This window comes from Hyla sarda, chromosome 12 (genome assembly GCF_029499605.1).
Source record: "Hyla sarda isolate aHylSar1 chromosome 12, aHylSar1.hap1, whole genome shotgun sequence".
In the NCBI taxonomy this organism is placed as follows: Eukaryota; Metazoa; Chordata; class Amphibia; order Anura; family Hylidae; genus Hyla; species Hyla sarda.
Genome location: NC_079200.1, coordinates 9,718,231 through 9,740,068, shown reverse-complemented (window position 1 = coordinate 9,740,068; position 21,838 = coordinate 9,718,231).

Sequence of the window (21,838 nt, the reverse complement as noted above, 5' to 3'; positions counted from 1 at the left end):
AATCCTAACTATGAAGACTACGTCCCAATATTGTGTCTGAGCCTGGGTCCACTATAAGATCATCTAGTGTTCTGGTGGGCCGGTCCAGAGCTATATTCATAGCAAGACAGTCTATACCAAACTGGAGGAGAATATTCTCAGTCTCAGTTGTTACCGTGTTTGATCCAGTATCCTTAGTGCTGAAGGCCAATATTACACTACAGTTCAATCAGTGTTGGGTTGGAGGACATTTTGGTCACCAAAGGAGGTCACCAAAGGGCAGGCATTGTGATCCCAAAGCAAATCCTAAAAAAGTGCCCATTGTACTGGTGCTCTAGTATATTCTCAACCAGTCCGATGGTTGAGAATATAATTTTTCCATTCCATCAGCCATGACACTGGTGGATACAAGCTTGGTGCAAGGATTTTTGCCATCCTAGGTGAAAGCTAATTTTGTCCAAACCTCCCCCACCCCCTCCCCCGCCCATTTCCTCCTCTTGATCTATGGAGGAGTGAGTGTTGTCAGGATGTTGGACAGACCCGACCGAAGGCTGCATTCACAACACGATTGCAGCCTTATGGTTGCCATATCCGGCTGGGGGGTGGGGGTTGGGGACCAGGCGCTTCCATACCCCAGCCAGACCGGCGCTGAAATCCATTCACTGATTGGAGTCAAACAGTGGCTCCAGTCGGCTCATTTCTGCTCCGTATCCGGTTTTGTGACCAGACCTAAAACTTGTTTGTCTCCGTTCGGCTCTTTGAAATGAATTAGAAGGGGGCTGGGTCCGGCTGAGGTACGGGAGCACCTGGTTTTGCCCTCCCCCAGCCGGATCCGGCAACCGTAGGCTGCAATCGGGGCGTGAATGCAGCCTTAGATCGGCCCTGCCGGCCTCCAGCAGACTATTGATTATTATAGTACGGGTGGGGGTAGCTGTGTGGGGTTTTGCTGGATGGGCAGGTGCTTCCTATGGGCGGGGGGGGGGGGGGTTCGGATGCTGGCTAACTTCATTGCAGCAGACAGAGCGGTGCCCCCATCAAGAGAGCGCTCTAGGTGGCTGCCCACTTTGTCCGTAGGCAGAGCCGGCCCTGGGTGGACCAGTCCAGTCATAACAAAAGTAGAATGACATTGTCACCCATATGGTATGGGACCACACGCAGCACTCACTCATACAGTACGACTCAATATCTCAGGAAGCCATCACAGACGATACAGTTGTCTTTGGCTCATGTCTGACATGAAACATGTGACTGTTCTCCCTGTTCCAGTGCTAATATTTGGTTTCGGATATTAGCTTCTTACTATTGCCACCTGCTCTATTGTTTCCATAGTAAAAATATTTTTTATATTTTATGTGAGTATAATGCAATGCAAAAATAACATAAAACTCCATTGTCCTTCACTTATCGAGGGATCTTAATCACTAGGCCGCAGTTTGGAAATATTTTGATGCTGCTGGTTTTCTTTGTCACAATAGGATTAAAGTTTAAATGTAGAAGCAAAAAAAAAAATAGAAAAAAAAGTAGAAGATGTAGTCGTCAAGAATAGAAAAGTCTCATGTAGAGTATTGTATGAAGCAGATGTTTGGGGTGAGGTTTAACAACCATAACACATGTCCAATGGTCGTCTATTACGGTAAAAGTCCAATGTCCCCTTCTACATCGGTTGGGTAGGGACAGTATATACACTCCATGATCCCTAATGATATTGTAATGGATAAGCTAAAATGTCTATTTAGAATATACTTACTAAAATGGCCACTCACTAACTCGTAACAGTTTGCTTGGATGATCCATGGAGGGAGCCGCTGCCCTACTACACTAGTGGTGGCTTATCGTCCCAAGACCAAAAGGATTGGGCAGTTGAGTTTCATCATGTCCGTTCCTACTTCTACCATCCAACAACACTGCTGAGCCAGTAGGCCTCCATACATATTTGATGGCCAGTTGAAGACCAAGACCAATATCCCCCCTGTACATCATTTGGGTAGGGACAGTAAATACATTCCATGATACCTATTGATATGTGATTGAGGTTTATGGTTGGATGAAAGAGGACTTTGGGGTCCTATTTTAGATCTGAGAGCTCTAGATGTGTACCCATAGAAGGGGGCAAATAATTGGTGAGAAAAACAAAACAAAAACAGCCTATAGTGGAACAAGATGGCAATTTAAGCTTTCCATAAACACCTCACGGGATCCCAATGTTTGCTTATCTTGGCTGATCGATGAAGGGAGCCGCTGCCATGCTCCACTAGTGGCGGCTTATCTCCCCAGTTGAACTCCAACATACCCGTTCCTCCGTCTACCATCCAAAATCTACCATTGCTGGTAAAGTGGTACTCCGCCAGAGGATAGGGGATAAGATGTCTGATCAAGCTTGAGGCTTCCGTGTTTGTGATACCACGCCCCCTCCATTTATGTCTATGGGAGGGGGCATGTAGTACCTAGCCGTCACGCCTCCTCCCATAGACATGAATGGAGGGGGCGTGGCGGCTGTAGTCGCCAGTCATCTGGCACAGAGTGAACTTCACTCCATGCACCGAATGACTGGGGTGCCGCAGAGGAGATTGCGGGGTCCCCAACAGTGGGACCCCCGAGATTAGACATCTTATCCCCTATCCTTTGGATAGTGGATAAGATGTTTTTCGGCAGAGTACCCCTTTAAGTCAGTAGGCCTCTTTACAGATTGAATGGTCTGCCTGTCCCTATGGGCCACCTATAGACCCAAGGACAACCATTTTGAAACATATGATGACATACCAGTCTGGGTAATGACATGGGAACATCATGGATGTCATCTCTATGGACTTCTAGCTATAGTTTTGTTATGAAGAACCGCACTGAGTTATTGTAAGAGATCGGAATTCTGGTTAATGGTCACACGATTGCATCATTACCAAAACAGTTTTCCTAGCACCACATCAAAGATTTATGGCTATACAGGTTCCCGGCACACCGTGCAGAAGAAATATAGATTACTACCTATCTAAACTTCATGGGAGAGGAAAAGCAATATCTGTCTGGTAAAGCAGTCATATTGAAGCTCTTCAGGGGACTGGGAAAGCTGGGTGGCACTGATGTCTTCTTGCTCACTCTATTCTCAGCCTGCAATAAATCTTTTTTTCCCCCCTCATCCTGCCCCCGGACTATTATCTGCACCGGCCTGCCGGACAGTGAAATCATGTGGTGGCGGGGTGTGTGGTGCAGGGCAGATGTTGTTACCCTAGGGGCAGATGCCATTAACCCCTTGTATTCAAGATGCCAGGGCATGGTTTAGCCTATAACCACCTGAAGGTAATACCGCTGGATCCTGGGCTAGGCACGGGGGCAATAAAGACTCTGACACCAAGTTACGGACAACGGTAGCTTTACTGAGGGTAGACAGATGGTGAAGTCTATACAGGTCAGCCAGAGCCCAAGGAGGTGACCAGTGACGCAGAGACCTTAAGGGCTTGCTGGGACTTGTAGTAGGACTGGACAATTTAGTGCAGGCCACGTTGCTTGACAATTTGACAGAGACTTGACTGATGACGGACAGTGCTGCAGGTTTTGCTTAATTGACTTGAGGTCTCCAACACTCTGGACACACACATTAGGCACGACTGACCTCAGCAAAGACTTGGTGTAAAAGAGAAAGAGCTCCACCCAGGGCTTATATAGGGGAGACTAGCAGGGAGCCCATAGGTCACTCTTGGGATCACCTGGTCACTGGTGCCTCCTGGGTAACAATCACATGGTATAACTCTTAAAGTAATAACACATTTTATACAGTACAACATATTTACAATGGAAAAACTAATGCAGGGGGCCCTGGGGACACTGAACGTAGCTGCCTAACAGGGCAGTGAAGATACGGGGTAACCATGACGTACCATGACATTGGTCGGTGGCCAGGACGTTTAAAACTCCCGGGCAATCTACGCAGCCCAAGAGTAACGTGATCAAGAGATGCACCAAAAGTCCCATAGATTTCCATAGGGCTTGTGGTACATTTCCTGATCACGTTACTATTGGGCTGGGGTGTTGTCAGTAGTAGGACATCTACAGTGGGGATCAAAAGTTTGGGCACCCCAGGTAAAAATTTGTATTAATGTGCAGAAGCCAAGGAAAGATGGAAAAATCTCCAAAAGGCATCAAATTACAAAGTAGACATTCTTATAATATGTCAACAAAAGTTAGATTTTATTTAGATCATTTACGCTTTCAAAATAACAGAAAACCAAAAAATGACATCTTCAAAAGTTTGGGCACCCTGCAGAATTTATAGCATGCACTGCCCCCTTTGCAAAGCTGAGACCTGCCAGTGTCATGGATTGTTCTCCATCATCATCTGGGAAGACCACGTGATGTCAATCTCAAAGGTTTCAAATGCCCAGACTCATCTGACCTTGCCCCAACAATCAGCACCATGGGTTCTTCTAAGCAGTTGTCTAGAAATCTGAAACTGAAAATAGTTGACGCTCACAAAGCTGGAGAAGGCTATAAGAAGATAGCAAAACGTTTTCAGATGTCAATATCCTCTGTTCGGAATGTAATTAAGAAATGGCAGTCATCAGGAACAGTGGAAGTTAAAGCAAGATCTGGAAGACCATGAAAAATATCAGACAGAACAGCTCGCAGGATTGTGAGAAAAACAATTCAAAACCCACGTTTGACTGCACAATCCCTCCAGGAAGATCTGGCAGACACTGGAGTTGTGGTACACTATTCCACTACAAAGAGATATGTCACGATTCGGCAGGCTGGAGGTGGATCCTCTGTGTCAGAGAGGGATTGGTGTGGACCGTGTCGGTGGACCGGTTCTAAGTTGCTACTGGTTTTCACCAGAGCCCGCCGCAAAGCGGGATGGTCTTGCAGCGGCGGTAGCAACCAGGTCGTATCCACCGGCAACGGCTCAACCTCTCTGACTGCTGAGATAGGCGCGGTACAAGGGATAAGGCAAGAGCAAGGTCGGACGTAGCAGAAGGTCGGGGCAGGCAGCAAGGATCGTAGTCAGGGGCAACGGCAGGAGGTCTGGAACACAGGCTAGGAACAAACAAGGAAAGGCTTTCTCTGGGCAACAAGGGCAACAAGATCCGGCGAGGGAGTGCAGGGGAAGTGAGGTATAAGTAGGGAGTGCACAGGTGGAAACTAATCAGGGAGATTGGGCCAGGCACCATCATTTGTGCACTGGCCCTTTAAATCTCAGAGAGCTGGTGCGCGCGCGCCCTAGAGAGCGGAGCCGCGCGCGCCAGAGCATGACAGCCGGGGACCGGGACAGGTAAGTGACTTGGGATGCGATTCGCGAACGGGCGCGTCCCGCTGTGCGAATCGCATCCCCGCTGGCAATGACACTGCAGCGCTCCCGGTCAGCGGGGCTGACCGGGGCGCTGCAGAGAGAGGGACGCCGCGAGCGCACCGGGGAGGAGCAGGGACCCGGAGCGCTCGGTGTAACAAGATACTTGTACAAATATGGTCTTCAGGAAAGAGTCATCAGAAGAAAACCTCTTCTACGTCCTCACCACAAAAATCAGCGTTTGAACTTTGCAAATGAACATATAGACAAGCCTGATGCATTTTGGAAACAAGTTCTGTGGACCGATGAGGTTAAAATTGAACTTTTTGACCGGAATGAGCAAAGGTACATTTGGAGAAGAAGGGGAACAGAATTTAATGAAAAGAACTTCTGTCCAACTGTTAAGCATGGGGGTGGATCAATAATGCTTTGGGGTTGTATTGCAGCCAGTGGCACAGGGAACATCTCACGAGTAGAAGCAAAAATGTATTCAATAACATTTCAGCAAATTTTGGATACTAACTTGATGCCATCTGTGAAAAAGCTGAAGTTAAAGAGAGGATGGCTTCTACAAATGGATAATGATCCTAAACACACCTCGAAATCCACGGGGGATTACATCAAGAGGCGTAAACTGAAGGTTTTACCATGGCCTTCACAATCTCCTGACCTCAACATAATTGAAAATCTATGGATAGACCTTAAAAGAGCAGTGCGTGACAGACAGCCCAGAAATCTCAAAGAACTGGAAGACTTTTGTAAGGAAGAATGGGCAAAGATACCTCAAACAAGAATGGAAAGACTCTTGGCTGGCTACAAAAAGCGTTTACAAGCTGTGATACTTGCCAAAGGGGGCAGTACAAGATATTAACTCTGCAGGGTGCCCAAACTTTTGCAGACGCCATTTTTCTGTTTTCTGTTATTTTGAAAGTGTAAATGATGGAAATAAAATGTAACTTTTGTTGACATATTATAAGAATGTCTAATCTGTAATTTGATGCCTTTTGGAGATTTTTCCATCTTTCCTTGGCTTCTTTATGCACATTAATACAAATGTTTACCTGGGGTGCCCAAACTTTTGATCCCAACTGTATGTATATATATATATATATATATATATATAAAATATATGTAAATACATTATATAGATAATTGAAATAACAGCTACACAGATCAAACTCTTCTTTATCCCTTACTAACACATGGTTGTATCATATATCATAATATATATAGTATAATATATATATATATATATATATATATATATATATACTGTATATTTATACATACATATATATATATATATATAATTATTTATATATATATATATATATATATATATATATATATATATATATATAAATATATTATATAGATAATTGCATAAATAGCAGCTGCCCGGATCTGACTTTCCTTCATCCCTGACTAACACGCGGTTGTATCATCGCGCAAAACTGGGAAAGTCACTTCAGCTTCGGATCCTGCAAGCTGCAACCTGACCATCCGACTCATAGAGTGACATGCCAAATAAAAGATAGGATGTGCCAAGCGGTGACTTCACCCTGCCGGGCGGCCTCTGGCGTTGGGGGGAGAATAAGTGACTAGCGATAAGTCATCAACTTATTAACTCTTCTGATGCCGGCAGATGTATAGCATTTAATCTGCAGAACTAGGTTGGCCATGAAAAATAATGGAAAACCAAATGGACCAAACCATAATGTTGTATACATCAGTGGTCCCCAAACTGTGGCCCTCCAGCTGTCGCAAAACTACAACTTCCAGTATGCCCGGACAGCCAACGGCTGTCCGGGCATACTGGAAGTTGTAGTTTTGTGACTGCTGGAGGTCCACCGTTTGGAGACCACTGATGTATACATGATAGACGGGGGGATCCACTGTTTAGGATCCCTCTTTATTGGGGAGATTTATCAAATCCTGTCCAGAGGAAAAGTTGCCCAGTTGCCCATAGCAACCAATCAGATGGCTACTTTCATTTTGCAGAGGCCTTGTCAAAAATGAAAGCAGTGATCTGATTGGTTGCTATGGGCAACTGGGCAGCTTTTCCTCTGGACAGGTTTTGATAAATCTCCCCCTATGTGCACTGTTAGGCCATGTTTACACGGCGCAGTTATGGCTGAAAATTTCAGCTTGCAAATTCTGTAGCCGCAGAGAATCCCATTGTTTTCAATAGGATTTTGTCGCGCCGCACACTTGGCGGAAACATCTGCCGCGGCAAATCCGATTCCGGCCTCCGTAGAAAGAATTGGCATGTCAATTCTTTGTGCGGAATCCACTTAGAAATGCATTGCCGTCTATGGAGACAGCGTATTTCCGATCGGTCCTAGCGCCGGCATGTTCTGTCTGCGGAAAGCCCGGCGGGAAATTTTCCAGGCGGACATTCCACCGTGTGAACGCAGCCGGGGCGGAATTTTCGGACCACACTGAAAGAATGAACATGTTTATTGTTTCGGAGGAATTCCGCTCGGAAACGCATTGGTGTCTATGGAGATGGCGCAGGTTCTAGCGCAGACTGATCCAGCCGGCGCCTGCTGTGCATGGAATGGCCGCCCAAAACTTCCCCGGGAGGATATTCCGTAGTGTGAACCCCGACCTAAGAGCCCATGAACACTGTGGAAATTCAGCGAGTAAAATTCCTCGCTAAATGTCTTCTGCGGATTCGCCATCTGTTCACACTGAAGCAATGAGGAGGAAAATGACGAGGAAAAGCTAAAATCCTAGGCTAGGGTCACACTTATTTAGGGCACACTTTCCATCTTCCAAGTACGGCTTCCAAGTGCGGCCAGCGCCTACAGAATCAGTAGGCGCTTGGACCACATGGACATTGCCATCCATATAGACGGCAATGTCTGCGGAGCAGATTCTCATTCTTTTGGCGGCGGAATTATTCTGTAGTGTGCACTGTTCAGCGGAATCCCGTTGCCAAAACGGAATTCCGCTCTGAAATTCCGTAGCGTGAAGATTTCATGTGCAGCAGGCGCCACTACTAAACAATTGGCGCTATTATCGCAGGGACATGCGCCGCCCCCATAGTAATGTAGCCCGCGCGTAATTACCCACAAAAGAATGAACATGTTCATTCTTTAGGCAGAGCCCAGAATGTGGAATTTTTCTAAATTTAGCAATGTAAAAACAATGGGAGGCTGCCGCACCGGAATATCCAAAGGGATTTTTTTTCCGCTTTGAAATGCCGTAGTGTGAACGGGCACTAAGGCCAGGTTCACACTACGTAATTTCCAAGCAAAATTTCTTGCTTGGAGATTCCGGTGCAATCTACTTCCCATTGTGGACACAGCGGAATTTCAGCGACAAAGCTTTCCTTCTTATTGCGGAATACTGTATTTTCTTGTGGCGGGGGCTACCTATCTAATGTGGGGACACTTGCCAACTGGAGGAGCTACCTAACTGAATGAGGGATTGTCTGCTTATTGTGGGGCTTACTTGCCTACTGAGGAGCCTACCTGCCTACGGAGGGGGGTATTTAGCTGACTGGGGTGATTGCCTACTTACTGTAGGGGGGCTTACTTGCCTACAGGGGGAGTTACTTAGATGACTGGGGGATTGCCTGCTTTCTGGGCGAGGGGCTACCTACCTAATACGGGGATCACTTGCCTACTGGAGGAGCTACCTAGCTGATTGGGGTGATTGCCTACTTACTGTGGGGGCTTACTTGCCTACTGAGGAGCCTACCTGCACATTAGGGGAGAGACTACCTAACTGCTGTGGGAGACAAACTTAATGGGGGACCTACTATTATACCCACTTTTACAGTTTGGGGCACCAAGGGGGTCATTATTACCATATGGGGGAGTTGGCATCCCCACAGATTAGTGGTTCTCAACCTTTTTCTCGACTGTACCCTTAAAGGGTAAAAGTATGTCCGCGGGTACCCCTTGTGCGTAAAATTGCACGAAACTTACACGTGAGGGGTACTCGCCGACAAAATAAGTAATAAAAGTACTTAATTTCATAATGGCGTGTGCTTATCTTTCTAAAGCGATACTTAATCCCTTTGTGCCATTATCCCCCACCCCACATCTTAATCCCCTTGTGCCATTATTCCCCCCTCCATATGAATCCCTTTTTGCCATTATCTAACCCCCCCCCCCCCACCCATCTTAATCCCCTTGTGCCATTATTCCCCCGTCCGATCCCCCTGGGCCAATATATGAGATACATACAATAACATGCTCACCAGGCCTGTGTCTATCCCGTTCGGCGGGAGTCGGAGGGCCGCACTGAGGGGTACCATCCTTCTGCGCTGTGCCAGCACCTCCGCACAAGGTCAGGGACATCACATGTCAGGGACGTCACACGTGAGGGCCGGCAGCCACTGCAGCTCACTGCGGTGTCCAATCCCCGCTCTGCGACGACAAATACTGACCAATGCATGTCCGGTATTTGTCAGCGAATTGCCGTACCCCCGCATAACCCTTGGCTTACCCCTGGTTGCGAACCCCTGCATAGATTACAATAGATTACTAGCGCCTATTCAGCCTATGTGGTGAGAAAAAAAAAAGAAAGATTATGGTAACATAAATGAGGCCGTTTTTTTGAATCCGTCCCCCAACAAGTATATAAGAAAGCCAAATAAATTGTTAAATCTGAAAGGGGACTGGAAAACATATTTCATTCCTTAAACAAATAAAAATAAATAAAAAATAAGCTGCATCCAAACTGCCCCTTAAATGAGACCTGGGACCCTTTGAAGGAGCGGAGGACTTTTCCAGAGGAAATACTTTAGATCAGTAATCAGTTCCAGAACTGGGAAAAGATCCAAAACACGAGAAGCATAAAGCTCCTGATTATTCTTTTCCTTTCTTTAGGCTTTTCGTTACTGGAATTTCCATCGCTCTTAGAGTAACTTTGTATCCATCTGATACTGGTGAACAACAGCGCGGAGGATATAACCGGGCGGACGTACATCGGCATGCTGGTTACGTCTTTTCTCAGCCTAGGGACATGGGAAGTTCTTCATTTGTCACGGTGATTATGTAAGGCGCTTCTATCTAGGTATCTTATCTATCTATAGTTTTTGTTATCACAGCCGCGCCAAAGTTTCATAAAAAAAAAAAAATGGCGTCTTGTGTAATAATCGTCGAGCCAGTTTATTACCATACTAATGTTCCAACTGATGACCACAGGGGCATACCCTTTATACCCTTTGAACCCCCTTCCACCTCCAGACCTTTACTGTTACCACATAACACTAATTATATATAGACTAATATACCCCCATATAGTGACCATATAGCAGTATTAGGGTGCATTCACACCACGTTTTGTACATACGGGTGCCGGATCCGGGGGGGGGGGAGGGGCAAACCGAGCGCTCCCGTACCCCGGACAGATCAGCCCCTGACTCCATTCACTTTAATGATCCGACCGGAGTCAAACGGTGACTGCGGTCGGCTCAGTTTTGACCCGTATGCGGTTTTGGACCGGACCTAAAACCGTAGTATACTACGATTTTAGGTCCGGTCCAAAACCCCATACGGGTCAAAACTGAGCCCGGTTTGCCCCTCCCCCGCCAGATCCAGCACCCGTATGTACAAAACGTGGTGTGAATGCACCCTTAAAGGGGTATTCCAGGGAAAAACTTTTTTTTATATATCAACTGGTTCCAGAAAGTTAAACAGATTTGTAAATTACTTCTATTAAAAAATCTTAATCCTTTCAGTACTTATGAGCTTCTGAAGTTTAGGTTGTTCTTTTATGTCTAAGTAATCTCTGATGACACGTGTCTCGGGAAACGCCATGTTTAGAAGCAAATTCCCATAGCAAACCTCTTCTAAACTGGGCGGTTCCCGAGACACGTGTCATCAGAGATTACTTAGACAGAAAAGAACAACCTAAACTTCAGAAGCTCATAAGTACTGAAAGGATTAAGATTTTTTAATAGAAGTAATTTACAAATCTGTTTAACTTTCTGGAGCCAGTTGATATATAAAAAAAAAGTTTTTTCCTGGATAACCCCTTTAACCAGCAGTGACTGACAGGTAACGTTTTCTTGGAGTCATTCCCTTTTGTTTTTTCTTCTTCATACCGCTATCACAACTTTTCTGCAGAATATGGCACAAAAACTTAGGCTCCTTTCATTTCCAACAAAAATCCCGCCTATAGAAAACCTCCCATCTATAGCCCCCCAAACAGTAATAATACCCCCAATGGTGCCCTAAACAGTAAAAGTGGGTGTGTATTTAAGTCCTCCATTAAAGAGTACCTGTCACCAAACTAAACTTTTAATATATTGTTCCTTAGGTAATTATAAGACACTTTGGTATTTACTTGCTGTTAAAATTCTCAACCTTTACTGTATATGTTTTTTTAATGTGACTGAAAAAATGTCCACTAGGTGGCTCTGTTCTGTTCCCTGCGCAAGTCAAACAGTTAGTTTGGTCTCCTCCTGGCCTGGCAGGAGTCCAAACTCAGGAAGTGCGTGCGGGACATGGCGAGGCACAGCTCTGCCTGCTGGGGAACGCCCACTTTCTCCTGCCGGGAGCTCACACAATGTGAACAAGGGGAAAAGTATGATACACAGCTTAGAAATTTTTTTTTAAGGGCAAGAGGGGTGTTAAGAGTAGTTAGGGAATAATCTGAGATAGTTTAGAAAATATAGTTTGATGACAGGTATGTCTCCTCCCCCCCCCCCCCCCCCCCCCAATAGGCAGGTAGGCTGCTCAGTGGGCAAGTGAGCGCCCCAGTAAGCAGAAAATCCCCCGATGTCACGGCCACGCCCTGCTTGTGGTGTCACGGCCACGCCCCCTCAATGCAAGTCTATGGGAGGGGGCGTGACATCCGTCACGCCCCCTCCCATAGACTCCCATTGAGGGGGCGTGGCCGTGGCGTCACGAGTCGGGTGTGACCGTGACGTCAGGAGCCTCCGTCCCGCATTGAAAGTCATCCGGCACAGGGCGAAGTTCGCTCCGTGCACCGGATGTCTGGGGAGTCGCAGCCGAGATCGTGGGGGTCCTCAGGGGCGGGACCCCCGCCATCAGACATCTTATCCCCTATCTTTTGGATAGGGGATAAGATGTCTAGGGGTGGAGTACCCCTTTAAATGACAGAGCCGTGTGCGGTAATAAGAACATCTTATCACAATCACATGATAATTCTTACCTGTAGTGATGAGCGGCAGGGGCCATATTCGAATTCGCGATATTTCGCGAATATATTGACGATTATTCATCCTATGGTCGCGAAATTCATATATCCGCTATGTGCGTTCCCTTGTTTTTTTTTCATGCGAAAATTTGCATGAAAATTTGCATGGAAATTTGCATGTGAAAAAAAACAATAAACGAATATTCGTCATTATATAGCACTATATTCTAAATATTAGCAAAATCGCGAAGTGGCAATATTGGTTTAAAGATTTGCATTACGAATATTCGTGCTCAACACTACTTATCCGCATAAAAACAGGTAAACACAGGAGAAAAGTCATATCACAGTGAACAAACTATCCAGAGATTCAGATCATATATGTATAATAGCTATAAAATAACCCAAGGATAATAAATAATACCCAGGAATGGCCAAAAACACCATAAATTCATATAAAATACAATAAAATTTCCTGTTCCATTTACAAGTACCAAGCGTCTGTATCCAGAAGGCTTCCTTTTGGCCTGGTTCTGGTCGGGCTCCTGTGATCTCTTCTAATACCATCAAGCACTGGTTCTTTGCCTTGACGATGGACACCGGTCCCGCGATACTTCTGTACGTCCCGCGCCATCTCCATCCTGCTGCGTATTGATGCTGAATCGGATTGAATTGGTTCCATTGGAGGTCATCTTGTCTAGGAATTAGGAGATAATTTGGAGCGTCTTCCTCCTGCCATTCCTGGTGTGGGACAGCAGGGAGGGGAGTGGGGGCTGTGGAAGCGGAGGTCATGAACTTTTCTAACAGGACCTCTGGGACCTCCATATAGCAGTAGCAGCTCCAGACAACCAGCTCAGTGCTGATATATTGAATAGCTGTAGTCAGGACCGCTTCCAGATCGGGGCTGCTCATCACATAGCGGCCCTGCTGAAACCTCCTCCTGCGTATGTCGGGCCGGTGCCCACTAAGACCCGTGCCTCCTCCCCCCCCAACTCAACCCATTGTGTGCGTGTGTCTATATTCCAGAATAACTTTCAAACGACTGGAGATATTCTGATGAAACTTGGTCATATGTTACCTATAAGTCGACTAAAAATATAGGATAGATAAATTAACCCTAACCAACCCCTATTTGCAAGAGTCAGGGTTTTTGGTCTACAGACCGATAGACTTACAAGTCTATGGAACTTCCAGTACCTTACTCCACAATCTTCGTTCTGCATCTCCTGGTTAATGGGTCAGTCCAGCTTGCAAGCCACGCCCCTCCCGCAGGCCACATCCCTTCTATTTTCAGTCCTTTTTTTCTTTAGGCTGAAGGCCTAAAATGCCTAAATCTCTTCATCACAGCTCAGCCCCATCTGAGGAGAGGATATGAGGTCTGGATATGAGGTCGGGAAATGAGGATGAGATATGAGGTCAGGATATGAGGTTGGGATATGAGGACGAGATATGAGGAGGAGATATGAGGACAGGATATGAGGACGGGATATGAGGACGGGATATGAGGATGGGATATGAGGTCGGGATATGAGGTCGGGATATGAGGTCGGGATATGAGGTCGGGATATGAGGTCGGGATATGAGGACGGAATATGAGGTCGGGATATGAGGTCGGGATATGAGGACGGGATATGAGGTCGGGATATGAGGACGGGATATGAGGAGGGGATATGAGGACGGGATATGAGGACGGGATATGAGGACGGCATATGAGGACGGGATATGAGGACAGGATATGAGGACGGGATATGAGGACGGGATATGAGGACAGGATATGAGGACGATATATGAGGACGGGATATGAGGACAGGATATGAGGACGGGATATGAGGAGGGGATATGAGGACGGGATATGAGGTTGGGATATAAGGACAGTATATGAGGATGGGATATGAGGACGGGATATGAGGAGGGGATATGAGGACGGGATATGAGGATGGGATATGAGAACGGGATATGAGGACGGGATATGAGGATGGGATATGAGAACGGGATATGAGGACGGGATATGAGGAGGGGATATGAGGACGGGATATGAGGTTGGGATATGAGGTCGGATATGAGGACAGGATATGAGGACGAGATATGAGGACGGGATATGAGGATGGGATATGAGGACGGGATATGAGGTCTGGATATGAGGTCGGGATATGTGGACGGGATATGAGGATGGGATATGAGGATGGGATATGAGGTCGGGATATGAGGATGGGATATGAGGTCAGGATATGAGGACAAAAACATCATTGTTGCTTTTCCTCCCCCACAAAGTTTAGGGAGGAAGACTGGGCAACAATGGGTACTCTGCTAAGATAACCATGCCATAACTTACTGATAGATTGAAGTCTATTTGCCTGGACCCCGTCGTTCCTTATCAGAGTGTTTGGGAATCTCCACAAGCTCCACATCTCATGCATTGCTTTGCGATTTTGTACCTTGTTGTCCCTTGTGCTGCTGACCTGGACTGCCTGACAATTCTGACTTGTCTGGCGCAAGTGCACATAGTCCAGCGTAAGGACCGTCGCCCAGTTTGGGGCGACCGTTTAGGTTGGATCATGCAGTTGGGTTTGGGCAAGCATCAGCCTACGCTCCTCTCCACCCTGACAGCCGTAAGTGATAACTGCAATCAGGTTGGTATTAAGGTGATTGTATAATGATCACCTAGATAGACTTTATGTAACACATAGACCTATAACATATGACCTAAATATAACATATATTCATAACACAGAATCAATGTCATTACCAACCACTTGGTGACAAGTAAATAACGTCGTCTATATATCCTTACTGACGCTTGTCACCAGCAGCACAGGAGTAATGAGTCCATCATCTTTATAAATGACTCCCGACTGCAGTGTCCCTTTTGTTTTCTGATTGTTTCCTGCGATTTCCATGGAAAACTCTGGAATCTGGAGAATCCATGAGGGCTGGACACGGGCTGAATAGACACAGGCCGGACCCTTTTTTTTCTATACAATGAGAAGACAAGCAGAGACCTGGCCGACACTTATGTATGTCCCCCCCTTAGATGGACACGTTGTCTTATATATTTTTACAAAGAGTTTGGGGAAAAAATTAGACCCAACCTGAAGAATATGATGAATTCAGAGGGGACAGAATGATCATAGGAAACGTTACATTTATTTTGGTAAATTAATTGTGTAATCTGCAATTCCCCAAATAAGAGAGAACATACTGCGCAATAAATACAGACAGAGGCTGCTCTGGAGTCCATGAAGGCAGGGGCCCAATATGTCTTCTATATGTCTTCTATGTGGGTACAGCGACCCTCTACAGGGCTGCATTTCTCTCACATAAATAGAGCAGGCAGTGGTTCACAACTAGTGTGCCTCCAGTTGTTGCAATTCTATATAGTTATACACCTCCCCTCCTGTTCTATCTGTTTACTGCTGCTGCTATCTCTATGGGATCAGGATATATAGTATTAACACATCTCCCCTCCAGCTCTATCTGTATACTGCTGCTATCTCTATGGGATCAGTATATATTGTAGTTATATACCTCCCCCTCCAGCTCTATCTGTATACTGCTGCTATCTCTATGGGATCAGAATATATATAGTAGTTATACACCTCCCCTCCAGCTCTATCTGTATACTGCTGCTATCTCTATGAGATCATGATATATAGTAGTTATACACCTCCCCTCCAGCTCTATCTGTATACTGCTGCTATCTCTATGGGATCAGGATATATAGTAGTTATACACCTCCCCTCCAGCTCTATCTGTATACTGCTGCTATCTCTATGAGATCATGATATATAGCAGTTATACACCTCCCCTCCAGCTCTATCTGTATACTGCTGCCATCTCTATGGGATCAGGATATATAGTAGTTATACACCTCCCCTCCTGAATATTGCTTCTATATTACAGGCATGCTGGAAATAGTAGTTTTGCAACAGCTGGAGGCACACAGGTTGGAAATCACTGAGATAAGGTAAAAGACGACCATCCCAAGGGTAACAAACCCCCTTCTCTCTGTCCCATTACCAAGAGTATGGTGGCCTGAACCTCTATTTCTTGTTCTCGTTGTGAGAAAACGAAAAAGACTCATTGGTTGATCTCTTCAATACATCTCTGTAGGGAAAAGGTGGAGTCAGTTTGTACTATATCTGTAGTTACATAACTTAACACAGTGTATACAGTCATTTATATTATTATTAATGTATAATTAGTATGATTCAAACTCATTCTAGATTGACATCATACTGAGGATACGTATTACTACACGGCACCAAAACCTTCAGACAAAATCCATCCAATAGGTGGCAGTAGAGGGACGGTATTGTCTATAAAGTGCACAAGTGCGATATCCAAGGAGGCACATGACCATCTCAGAACTACATGGCAGTACCCAAAGGGGTCTTCAACTATATAAGGGCACAGTTTTAGGGCCTACAGCTATATATGAGACAGAATAGGTGCTACAACTATATATGGGGGCAGTATAGGGGCCTACAACTATATATGGGAGCAGTATATGGGCCTACAACTATATATAGGGGGCAGTATAGGGGCCTACAACTATATATGGGGCAGTATAGGGGCCTACAACTATATATGGGAGCAGTATATGGGCCTACAACTATATAGGGGGCAGTATAGGGGCCTACAACTATATATGGGGACAGTATAGGGACCTACAACTATATATAGGGGGCAGTATAGGGGCCTACAACTATATATGGGAGCAGTATAGGGGCCTACAACTATATATGAGACAGAATAGGTGCTACAACTATATATGGGGGCAGTATAGGGGCCTACATTATATATGGGGGCAGTATAGGGGCCTACAACTATATATGAGACAGAATAGGTGCTACAACTATATATGGGGGCAGTGTAGGGGCTACAACTATATATGGGAGCAGTATAGGGGCCTACAACTATATATGGGGGCAGTATAGAGGCCTACAACTATATATGGGGGCAGTATAGGGGCCTACAACTATATATGGGAGCAGTATATGGGCCTACAAGTATATATAGGGGGCAGTATAGGGGCCTACAACTATATATGAGACAGAATAGGTGCTACAACTATATATGGGGGCAGTATAGGGGCTACAACGATATATGGGAGCAGTATAGGGGCCTACAACTATAAATGGGGGCAGTATAGGGGCCTACAACTATATATGGGGGCAGTATAGGGGCCTACAACTATATATGGGGCAGTATAGGGGCCTACAACTATATATGGGGCCAGTATAGGGGCCTACAACTATATATGGGGCAGTATAGGGGCCTACAACTATATATGGGGGCAGTATAGGGGCCTACAACTATATATGGGGGCAGTATAGGGGCCTACAACTATATATGGGGGCAGTATAGGGGCCTACAACTATATATGGGGGCAGTATAGGGGACTACAACTACATATGGGGGCAGTATAGGGGCCTACAACTATATATATGGGGGCAGTATAGGGGCTTACAACTATATATGGGGGCAGTATAGGGGCCTACAACTATATATGGGGGCAGTATAGGGGTCTACAACTATATATGGGGGCAGTGTAGGGGCCTACAACTATATATGGGGCAGTATAGAGGCCTACAACTATATATGGGGGCAGTATAAAGGTCTACAGCTATATATGGGGCAGTATAGGGGCCTACAACTATATATGAGGGCAGTATAGAGGCCTACAACTATATATGGGGGCAGTATAAGGGTCTACAACTATATATGGGGCAGTATAGGGGCCTACAACTATATATGAGGGCAGTATAGGGGCCTACAACTATATATGGGGGCAGTATAGGGGCCTACAACTATATATGGGGCAGTATAGGGGCCTACAACTATATATGGGGCAGTATAGAGGCCTACAACTATATATGGGGGCAGTATAAGGGTCTACAACTATATATGGGGCAGTATAGGGGCCTACAACTATATATGGGGCAGTATAGGGACCTACAACTATATATGGGGGCAGTATAGGGGCCTACAACTATATATGGGGGAGTATAGGGGCCTACAACTATATATGGGGGCAGTATAGGGGCCTACAACTATATATGGGGCCAGTATAGGGGCCTATAACTATATATGGGGCAGTATAGGGGCCTACAACTATATATGGGGGCAGTATAGGGGCCTACAACTATATATGGGGGCAGTATAGGGGCCTACAACTATATATGGGGGCAGTATAGGGGCCTACAACTATATATGGGAGCAGTATAGGGGCCTACAACTATATATGGGGGCAGTATAGGGGCCTACAACTATATATGGGAGCAGTATAGGGGCCTACAACTATATATGGGGGCAGTATAGGGGCCTACAACTATATATGGGGCAGTATAGGGGCTTACAACTACATATGGGGCAGTATAGGGGCCTACAACTATATATGGGGCAGTATAGGGGCTTACAACTATATATGGGGGCAGTATAGGGGCCTACAACTATATATGGGGCAGTATAGGGGCCTACAACTATATATGGGGGCAGTATAGGGGCCTACAACTATATATGGGGCAGTATAGGGGCTTACAACTATATATGGGGGCAGTATAGGGGCCTACAACTATATATGGGGGCAGTATAGGGGTCTACAACTATATATGGGGGCAGTGTAGGGGCCTACAACTATATATGGGGCAGTATAGAGGCCTACAACTATATATGGGGGCAGTATAGGGTCTACAACTATATATGGGGCAGTATAGGGGCCTACAACTATATATGAGGGCAGTATAGAGGCCTACAACTATATATGGGGGCAGTATAAGGGTCTACAACTATATATGGGGCAGTATAGGGGCCTACAACTATATATGAGGGCAGTATAGGGGCCTACAACTATATATGTGGGCAGTATAGGGGCCTACAACTATATATGGGGCAGTATAGGGGCCTACAACTATATATGGGGCAGTATAGAGGCCTATAACTATATATGGGGGCAGTATAAGGGTCTACAACTATATATGGGGCAGTATAGGGGCCTACAACTATATATGAGGGCAGTATAGGGGCCTACATTATATATGGGGGCAGTATAGGGGCCTACAACTATATATGGGGCAGTATAGGGGCCTACAACTATATATGGGGCAGTATAGGGGCCTACAACTATATATGGGGCAGTATAGGGGCCTACAGCTATATATGGGGGCAGTATAGGGGCCTACAACTATATATGGAGGCAGTATAGGGGCTTACAACTATATATGGGGCAGTATAGGGGCCTACAACTATATATGGGGCAGTATAGGGGCCTACAACTATATATGGGGCAGTATAGGGGCCTACAACTATATATGGGGCAGTATAGAGGCCTACAACTATATATGGGGCAGTATAGGGGCCTACAACTATATATGGGGCAGTATAGGGGCCTACAACTATATATGGGGCAGTATAGGGGCTTACAACTATATATGGGGGCAGTATGGGGGCCTACAACTATATATGGGGCAGTATAGGGGCCTACAACTATATATGGGGCAGTATGGGGGCATACAACTATATACGGGAGCAGTATAGGGGCCTACAACTATATATGAGGGCAGTATAGGGGCCTACAACTATATATGGAGGCAGTATAGGGGCCTACAACTATATATGGGGCAGTATAGGGGCCTACAACTATATATGGGGCAGTATAGGGGCCTACAACTATATATGGGAGCAGTATAGGGGCCTACAACTATATATATGGTAGCAGTATAGGGGCCTACAAATATATATGGGGACAGTATAGGGGCCTACAACTATATATGGGGGCAGTATAGGGGCCTACAACTATATATTGGGGCAGTATAGGGGCCTACAACTATATATGGGAGCAGTATATGGGCCTACAACTATATATGGGACAGTATAGGGACCTACAACTATATATATGGGGGCAGTATAGGGGCCTACAACTATATATGGGAGCAGTATATGGGCCTACAACTATATATGGGGGCAGTATAGGGGCCTACAACTATAAATGGGAGCAGTATATGGGCCTACAACTATATATGGGGGCAATATAGGGGCCTACAACTATATATAGGGGGCAGTATAGGAGCCTACAACTATATATAGGGGGCAGTATAGGGGCCTACAACTATATATGGGAGCAGTATATGGGCCTACAACTATATATAGGGGGCAGTATAGGGGCCTACAACTATATATGGGAGCAGTATATGGGCCTACAACTATATATAGGGGGTATATAGGCAGTATAGGGGCCGAAGACACCCTGATTGGATAACACTGATGTATAGATTGGGTGAACCCATTAAACCAGAATAATATATAACCCATTAAAACGCCCACATGATGATTGGGGTCATTGTCCTGCTGGAAGACCCAAGATCTCGGACGCAAACCCAGCTTTCTGACACTGGGCTGTACAGTGCGACCCAAAATCCATTGGTAATCCTCAGATTTCATGATGTCTTGTACACATTCAAGGCCCCCAGTGCCAGAGGCAGCAAAACAACCCAAAACATCACTGACCTCCCCCATATGTCACTGTAGGTACTGTGTTCTTTTCTTTGTAGGTCTCATTCCGTTTCCGGTAAACAGTAGAATGATGGGCTTTACCAAAAAGCTCTATCTTGGTCTCATCTGTCCACAAGACGTTTTCCCAGAAGGATTTTGGTTACTCAAGTTCATTTTGGTAAAATGTAGTCTTGCTTTTTTATGTCTGTGTCAGCAGTGGGGTCCTCCTGGGTCTCCTCCATAGTGGGGTCCTCCTGGGTCTCCTCCATAGTGGGGTCCTCCTGGGTCTCCTCCATAGTGGGGTCCTCCTGGGTCTCCTCCATAGTGGGGTCCTCCTGGGTCTCCTCCATAGTGGGGTCCTCCTGGGTCTCCTCCATAGTGGGGTCCTCCTGGGTCTCCTCCATAGTGGGGTCCTCCTGGGTCTCCTCCATAGTGGGGTCCTCCTGGGTCTCCTCCATAGTGGGGTCCTCCTGGGTCTCCTCCATAGTGGGGTCCTCCTGGGTCTCCTCCATAGTGGGGTCCTCCTGGGTCTCCTCCATAGTGGGGTCCTCCTGGGTCTCCTCCATAGTGGGGTCCTCCTGGGTCTCCTCCATAGTGGGGTCCTCCTGTGTCTCCTCCATAGTGGGGTCCTCCTGGGTCTCCTCCATAGTGGGGTCCTCCTGGGTCTCCTCCATAGTGGGGTCCTCCTGTGTCTCCTCCATAGTGGGGTCCTCCTGGGTCTCCTCCATAGTGGGGTCCTCCTGGGTCTCCTCCATAGTGGGGTCCTCCTGGGTCTCCTCCATAGTGGGGTCCTCCTGGGTCTCCTCCATAGTGGGGTCCTCCTGGGTCTCCTCCATAGTGGGGTCCTCCTGGGTCTCCTCCATAGTGGGGTCCTCCTGGGTCTCCTCCATAGTGGGGTCCTCCTGGGTCTCCTCCGTAGCGTTTCATTTAATTTAAATGTCGATGGATAGTTCGCGCTGACACTGATGCTCC